This window comes from Dama dama, chromosome 5 (assembly GCF_033118175.1).
Source record: "Dama dama isolate Ldn47 chromosome 5, ASM3311817v1, whole genome shotgun sequence".
NCBI classification, from domain to species: Eukaryota; Metazoa; Chordata; class Mammalia; order Artiodactyla; family Cervidae; genus Dama; species Dama dama.
Genome location: NC_083685.1, coordinates 64,099,073 through 64,107,011, shown reverse-complemented (window position 1 = coordinate 64,107,011; position 7,939 = coordinate 64,099,073). Strand labels below are relative to the sequence as shown.

Here is a 7,939-nt window from a genome sequence, read left to right as displayed (position 1 = left end):
TGTGATGGGATGTGCTGCAGGATTCACATTCTCAGGCAAAGTCCAAGAGAGCAGAAAGAATTTATAGACCGAAACCAAGACCGGGAATATAAGCAGAGAGATAAACTGGGCTATTTTAAATTGCGGCCCGAGAAGTGCTTTCATGCTATATATATACCAACAGAAAAAGAGAAAGAAAAGCAAGGGCTTCAACTCAGATCAAAAATATTTCCACAGACATTTACATGCCACTTTCAAAAGGCCCAGCAGCATGAGGTCAAAGAAATTCCTTTTATTTTCTATAATTCACCATTGCTCTGAGCTCTGACTCTTTCCTGCCTCTTTTACTAAAGAACACAAGTAATAGCTAAATGAATTTAGCTAACACAATATCTCTGAAGGACCGAGAGTCTTATCCTCTACCTACTTCGGCATTCATATTTAAGTCCACATGAGAACTTTGTTTTAAATTTTGATTCTAGGAAAACCTTTGTTTCCTTTCCAATAAGAAAAATGATACTGGAATGATACAGAGAAGATTAGCATGGCCCCTGCACAAGGATGACACAAAAATTAATGAAGTGTTCCATGTTTTAAAAAAAAAACAAAAAAAAATTACAGAACTTACTAAGTTCCCCCTTTCACCATGACTGCCAGGAAGCTCAGATCATGGTTAAGATTCAACTGTGGCAATTATGTGGGTCCTTATGCTTATAATTACCGTTTCCTTGGTTTGGTCCTGATTTTCTATTTCCTATCTGTACTTATGGCTCTGTGCATATATTTTTGTTGGAATTACTGTGCCTTTTTGGGGAAAAGAGAGTATAAATTTTTAAAATGCAGTTCTGTTATACTCAGTTTTTGAACTGAGTTTCTCAAATGGAGAATTCCTAAATAACTCCTGTCCTTAGTCTTTGTTTTAGCAGCCTTGGTCACTCTGACGTGACAAAGAGACATTGTCTTAGCACCTCTAGCCTCCACAGGAAATAGCTTGAAGGCAGAGTGTATTATTTATCTGTTGCTACACTTAAAAGAGTTTAGCAGCTTAAAACAACCAGCATTTATTACCTGACACAGTTACTATGAGTCAGGAACATGGGAGCAGCCACACTGCGTGGCTCTGGACTAGAGGCTCTCTTGAGATTTCAACCGAAATGTTGCCTGGGGCTGAAGCTTTGAGAGAGGCTGTTCTAGCCACCCCCAAACCCAACGCCAGCCAGTGGTCCAAGAGAGAAAGCAAGGCTAAGCTTCTCGCCTGGTATGTACTGGTCTCAGGGGTCAAAGAGCATCACTTCTACCACTTTCTGCTGATTAGAAGTGAGTCTCTAGTTAGTACAGACCAACCACACTCCAGAGAGAGGACCAGCACCCTGTGTGGATGGGGGGACTATCAAAAATTGGGGGATATATTTTTAAAACACTGCTCAGAATATAAAGCTATTTTCATTTTTTAAAATGTACATACATGTACCAAGGCACAGCTTGGTATCCAACGTGCCTTCACCTAGATGCAAAGCAGGACAGAAAAAAAGCTTGAAAAAGAAAATGCTTTTCCTCAATGTATGTGCTGCTGGCAAGCATCCTACAAAGGCACTGCTCCAAAGAAGTTCCAAACACAGGCGTATGTAGGAGAGAGAACATGTCCCCAAATGGAGAGGGAATAAGAGAGACACCAGACACTGCAAAAGGAAAGAAAAAGAACTACATTTCTAGCCAATCTGAAAAGTCAGCCTCACTTAAGACCCGAAGGGAAGACCAAAGCCAGGGTGTTAAGGTCTAATGTATCTATAAATTACTTCATCTTTTGTCAAGCCTTCTAGTTAGACCCCAGGTGGGAAAAATGAGTGGTGACTCAGAAAGCAAGGCTGGTGATAAGAGCTGAGTTCCCCTCCGGAGGTGATGAGGGATATTGGTGAGAGGGAGGGGGAGGGGTTAATCACAGCTAGAAATGGAATCGATGTTGCCAGGAGAAATCGAGTAACTCCGCTCGGCCCAGTGTGTCCCCTGCTGCTCTGGATCCATGTCGCAGACACAGCTTGCATTTCATTAGTCTAGAGATTGCCCCCTCACAGTGAAAGAGACGAAAGGAAGGCAGGGACGCTTTCTAATTCATCTTACTCTGCTCACCTTTGAGAGCGAACAGCCAGTGCTGAGGTCGATTCACAAGATACTCGGGTTTTCTTCTCCTTAAAGTCATCTTTGCTCTTGCGAAATTGCCATAATATACTCCAATACGCACCAGCTAAGTAACCAGCTCCGTGAGGTGTGTAACATCCTTGTCAAGGGGGAATTAACTAGCCTAAAATATGGACGAGCCGGGGAGTATATCATGGATTAAAGCATGCGGCTTAGAGCTTTTTTTCTGTATTAAGAAATCCAGGTGCCTAAGGATATTCCATTTGTTCACTCAATCGCTCTTAACTGCACACAGACCCCACCCCCTGGCACCACCTCCCCACCCCACCCCATCCGTGTGCTAACCCGGCAGAGGGCACCTCCCTTGTGGGTGGAGATTGTAGGTGTTTTCCTTTGGGAAGAGATCCCACAACAGGGATGTGGCATGAGAGGCAGAAATGGGGAAGAAGAAGAAGAAGAAATTAACACAAGGATCTTAAGGCGGCAGGCCCTGGGTAAGGGGAGCGTGCATTTTTGGGCTCTTACCCCTCACAGGTAAGAGTGTCCACCTTTCTAGGTCCCATGGGAAGTGCATCTGTGCAGGACCCTTGGGCAGGCACCAGAGGAGCCAAGGAAGAGAACCGAGGTGAGGCTCTGGGGGAGAAGCTAACTGCAACAGTGGTGGCTCATTGAAAAGGTGAACAAAGCCTGCGAGACAGGCCCTGGAGGTGACCAGACAGTGACCAGAGGAGAGGAGGAGACAACAGTTCAGAGCCATTACTTCTGCAGTCATCTGGCCAGAGGTGACAGGGACCTGAGGTTAGACTGTATCTGCAGGGACGGTGACAGATTCAGAGAGGGCCTTGCAGACTAGATGTGGTGAAGAGAGACAAAGGCACCAAGACTGAGGCTTCTTCCCTGGGCTCTCCCCTGGCTGCCTGGGTAGCAGGTCAACCCTGGACTGGGTGGAGGAGGAGGACAGGACCCGAGAGGCCTGGGGAGGGCTGAAAATCAGGGCGGATCCTGGCAGTAACGCAGACCAAGGCTCAGGGAAGGGACTGCAAAGTGCCAACAGCTGCCCAGTTGACATGAGAGGCTGTAAATTACACATCACAGGGGACCCCACACGGAGGGATGTCGACAGTTTGCGCAAACCGGATGTAGGAACCAGTCATGTTGGCAGCAGATCTGATCCCAGCTTGGGATTTCATTGTGTGGTTCTGGAAGGACAGAGAAAATAAAGATATGCAAAGAGTGTGAGAAACTCGAGACCATTCATTCCATTTCTTAGGAGGGCTTCTTCTAGATGATGTTTGCAACTTTTTCATATGTTCCAGATTCTTACTGCCTGCATGAAATCTCTCAGTTGTGTCTGACTCTTTGTGACCCCATGGACCATAGCCCTCCAGGGTCCTCTGTCTATGAGCTTCCCCAGGCAATAATCCTGGAGTGGGTTGCCATTTCCTCCTCCAGGGGATTTTCTTCACCCAGAGATCCTACCCAGATCCCCAGGGTCTCCTGCATGGACAGGTGGGTTCTTTACCACTAGCATCACCTATATTCTTAAATAAATGCTATATGATAATTTCTCCTGTCTGTAACTCAGAAAAGAAAAGTAATGTATCTGATGTTCGTGAGATTCATTATTTATGATCTCCCCCACCCTCCAATTTTCTTCTTCTTCTTCTTTTTTTTTTTTCAAATGGCCTTGATCAGAAGTCCCTAGCTGGCTTCCCAGGCATCAAAGATGAGCTCTTGAGTGACTTCTTCAGAAGGGCAGAGGTAATGAGAGTTTACAGGGTGTGTCTTGCCTTGGCTGCCCATTGTTGGCGCTCAGCTGTCCTGGAGATGATGGGTATATAAAGGCCAAAAGGGCTCTGAGCCACCCTTCCTTTTTAGCGCTCCATTGGCAAGGCTTTGCTCTGCATGCATGTTTTGGTTTTTCTGTTTTCATCCTCTGAGTTTGTCTCCCCCTTCCCCCGTCTTCCTGTCCTTCTCTGTCCCTGCCTCCTCCAGTCCCTAGTGCTGAAAGACGACAAGAGTGTACCTGAGTCCCCCACATCGCATCTCCTGCAGTGCCACGTGGGTTTTGCAGGTGCTCCAATTACCCGGAAGGGAGCTGAGGCCTGGGGTCCACGGGGCTTCAGACAGGCTCCCTCTGCCCCACGGTGCGCCCCCTTTCAGGCTGGGGGTGGTCCCCATGCAAGGTCACAAGTAGGGGGACCGTGGGTCCTTAATCCAACTCTGCTGAAGAATGAAGGCTTTTGTTTTCTTTGGTTCTTTTTTTAAGGCCTTCCCTGTTTTCATGAATATTATTCCATCTTGAGTGAGTTTTCAAACCCTTGGCATTTGCTTTAAAGGTAAGTCTGCTTTGAAGACTGGTGGAAATTTCAATCACATTCCTATTCATAGTCAAGGAGTGAGTGGGAACTAAAAATATCAGCATTTAGGAATTTTTTTTTTTTAATTCTGAAGCCCTGCACAGAAATTCATCCAGTCCTCCAAGGGAGGGGATCTGGCTCCCCGGCCACTGGCACAGGACCTCCCCACCCCCGGCACACAGCTTCGGGGCTAACCCCTGGCTCCTGGATGCTCCTCCATGGCTCTCCTGCTAAAGCACCCAGCAGTCTTCAAGGCCATCTTTCTAAACATGTAAAGTGAAACTTCCTAAATACGTTACAGATTTAACAGGTGAGGCAATTCGGCTACAGAAAAACCTCAGAGCAGTCAGGATGCTCGCATATTAAAAGCCAAATTAGCTGACAAGTTTCATCTCCCCTGCATGTGACATCCAGCAGCTCTAAAACTTATTAGTGAGGCGTTGTGGCTAGAGAGAGCTCCGTGCTGCTTTTAAGCCCACGTTCATTACTCGTGGGCTGGTTCTGCCTGTGCCCTCACAGGGCGGTCAGAGTCTCTGGGTGTGAGCAACCCCAGTGAGTGTGGGGTTGCAAACATTTTCTTTGAAAGACGATTCTAGTACAGACACTGATTTACCACCGATGGCTCTCATGAATCCTTCTTTCTAAAAGAGGAATGGTTCCTTTAAAAGAAAAAAAAAAAAAAAGATCTCCGAAATCTGTCGAAATTTTTTAAAAACCAGATCTGTCTTTTGGAATATGATTTAAATTAAGACAAGATGACTCAGTCTGCCAATGCCTCATTAAAAACAGACATACCTTAAGAAAGCCAGAAGTTTGGACGTGAAGAGGTTGGACGCAGAGCATTCCTCTGTTTCTGGAGCTCTGCTGTCCCCAAGATAAAGGCAGTTGGAGAGGCTCTCTATTTCTTTCCCAACAGGGTCAAGTTGCTCCTTGGCAGTGTCAGTACGTTTTCTGATTGACAGGCTGAGTTAACAGTCCATAGCCAAGGTAATAACCATTGGGTAGGGCCATATCAAAGCTAATTATTTAAGTTAATTAATAAGAAGCTTAATGAACTTATCAGGCACCCAACAGTAGAGAAACTACCAAAGGTCACTTCAGAACAGGTCAGTCCTCTGCTGTTTTATTTTAGGTTAAGGATAAAGCAAGAAAATATTTACCAATGAAACAGAACAAAAGGAAAAAATGCTCAGGATCGGAGGCACCATGGTAACACTCTATTCTGAAGTCTCTACACTGCGGCCAGAAGACAAGTGATAATGATAACAATTTCTGGTAAATTGTATTAGATAATGCTTGTCACAGAGACACAAGCAACTGAGCCATTGTTTCCTTACTATGAACTTATCTCTTCCTTTCATTTAAAATCTGAGGGAAAGAAATGCATCCACATGAACACTAGTCACTTTGTGGATCAATTGCCTAAGAGTTTTTTGCCAACACAGAAGATGTAATGCCCGGTGAAATGAAAACACTGAGGATCACAGTAAGTGCTTGGGAAATGTTAATTCCCCATTCACCTTTGTGTCTACCCATGCCCACCCAGGGCTGTTGACCAAATCTTATCTGATAGCTAGATTCATCCTTACTTGGGGGCTGGAAAAAAAATAGTGGTGATGGAATACATACATACCACCTGTAGGTTACTGCCTATTTGACATTGAGGAATTTCATCCAAATCCATGGAAGAAAGGACATGGGTTTGGGGCCAGACTGATACAGACTCAAAACATGACTCTGCCACCTACTATTAGGTTGGTGCAAAAGTATTGTGGCTTTGCATTGTTGAACATGGCCATTTAATACTGGAATACATTCTTAAATAAATGTGGTTTTATTATACATCATTTGTAACTGCATTTCTCACTTTATGTTTTTTTCACTAATGACTTATTACTTCCTGTGTATTTGATATTTATTTTAGACTATGGAAATGATGTTAGACAAAAAACAAATTCAGTTTTTAATTTGAGTTCAAAATGGGTCATAAAGCAGTGGAGACAACAATGCATTTGGCCCAGGAGCTGCTAACAAATGTACAGTGCAGTGGTGGTCCAAAAAGTTTCACAAAGGAGACAAGAGCCTTGAAGATGAGGGGCGTAGTGGCTGGCCATCAGAAGTTGACAAAGACCAAGTGAGAGCGTCATTAAAACTGATCCTCTTAGAACTACTCAAGAAGTTGCCCAAGAACTCAATGGTGACATTCTATGGGCATTTGAAGCAAATTGGAAAGGTGAAAAAGCTTGATAAGTGGGTTCCTCATGAGCGGACTGCAAATAAAAAAAAAAAAAAATCATCATTTTGAAGTGTCATCTTCTCATGCTACACAACGAGAACAAATCATTTCTCTATCAGATTGTGACATATGATGAAAAGTAGATTTTATATGACAACAGGCAATGACCAGCTCAGTGGCTGGACTGAGAAGAAACTCCAAAGCACTTCCTGAAGCCAAATATTCACCAGAAAAATGTCATGATCACTGTTTGGTGGTCTGCTGTCAGTCTGATCAACTATGGCTTTCTGAATCCTGGAGAAACCATTACATCTGAGAAGTATGCTTTGCAGATCGATGAGATGCACCAAAAACTGCAAAGCCTGCAGCCTGCAGCCAGCATTGGTCATCAGAAAGGGCTGCACTACAGTGCCTGACTGCATGTTCCACAACTAATGCTTCAAAAGCCCAATGAATTAATGAGGTTTTGCCTCATCCACCTCTTGACCTCTTGTCAACTGATGACCACTTCTTCAAGCATCATAACTTTTTGCAAGGAAAATGCTTCCACAACCAGCATGAGGCAGAAAATGCTTTCCAAGATTTCACTGAATCCTGAGGCACAGATTTTTATGCTACAGGAATAAACAAATTTATCTTTCATTGGCAAAAATGTGTTGATTGTAATGTTTCCTATTTGAATACTAAAGATGTGTTTGAGCCTAGTTTGATTTAAAATTCATGGTCCAAAACCACAGTTACATTTGCACCAACCTAATAGCTGTGTGTCTCAGGTCAGTTCCTTGATCCTTCTGGACCTGCCTTGCAATGCAATTATGTGTGATAGAGGTGACAGTGCTGAATGACCTCACAGTGTTTGGCATTGAGCAGGAACTCCATAAATTATATTATGTTTAAGTGACAAAGAGTAAGGAGCCCATTGACTTACTAATTCCTTTATTTGTATATAATTACAAAGCACATTCTTCTGTTCCCAGTTCTGAAGGAGCTCAAGATTATCAAAATTCTCCAAGCTTAGTATTCAACAGTTCATGAACAAAAAACTTCCAGATGTTCAAGCTGGATTTAGAAAATACAGAAAAACCAGAGATCAAATTGCCAACATCCACTGGATCATAGAAAAAGCAAGAGAATTTCAGAAAAACATCTACTTCTGCTTCATTGACTATGCTAAAGCCTTCGACTGTGTGGATCACAACAAACTGTGGAAACTTCTTCAAGAGGTGGG

At 43.8% G+C, this 7,939-nt stretch overlaps 1 non-coding gene across 1 annotated transcript; it reads left to right on the top strand.

Moving 5' to 3' along the window:
* Positions 1-469: 469 nt before the first annotated feature.
* Positions 470-575, top strand: LOC133058081 (U6 spliceosomal RNA). Its single transcript, XR_009693205.1, has one exon. It is a non-coding gene; the product is annotated as a U6 spliceosomal RNA (small nuclear RNA).
* Positions 576-7,939: the final 7,364 nt, after the last annotated feature.